The sequence below is a fragment of the Mesoplodon densirostris genome, chromosome 4 (genome assembly GCF_025265405.1).
Source record: "Mesoplodon densirostris isolate mMesDen1 chromosome 4, mMesDen1 primary haplotype, whole genome shotgun sequence".
NCBI lineage: Eukaryota > Metazoa > Chordata > Mammalia > Artiodactyla > Ziphiidae > Mesoplodon > Mesoplodon densirostris.
In genome coordinates, this window is record NC_082664.1 from 172250279 (window position 1) to 172250829 (window position 551).

Sequence of the window (551 nt, forward strand, 5' to 3'; positions counted from 1 at the left end):
GAATGTGCCTAACAACCATGGCTAGTGCGTGCTCCCCAATGGCGAGGGTATGACAGGGACAGCTGGCTCAGTTTTCAGCGTGAAAACACCCCCTCGGTGGACCAAACACAACGATACTGACCTTTCTGCGGGGGGAACGGAGATGTGCCTTTGACTGAACTAGACATAAAGACGTCTTGCTATGACTTTTGTTCCCCACGAAAGCAAAGAAATATTGCGTTTAATATGAGAAGTACTGTTCACAGCTTTTCTGTGCCCCTTAAGAAATATTACAGTGCTGATTTACTGGCCCTCTTCCACTGAGCTGGCCCCAAGGCCGGGGGTGGAGGGGGGGTACGGGGAGGCGAGAACAGAGGAGGGGGTGGCAGAGGGAGTGCGAATCGCCTGTTGCCTGTTTCCAAAGTTCTCCCTTTGCAGCAGCAAATTTATCAATCTTTTCATCTGACAATACTTTGAAATATATCATTGTCATCCAGAGTTGTTTGATAGATTATCTGCAGGCACACAGCCTTTTTCAAGGTCAAGTTGAAGATTCTTGTTTGCTGTTTAAC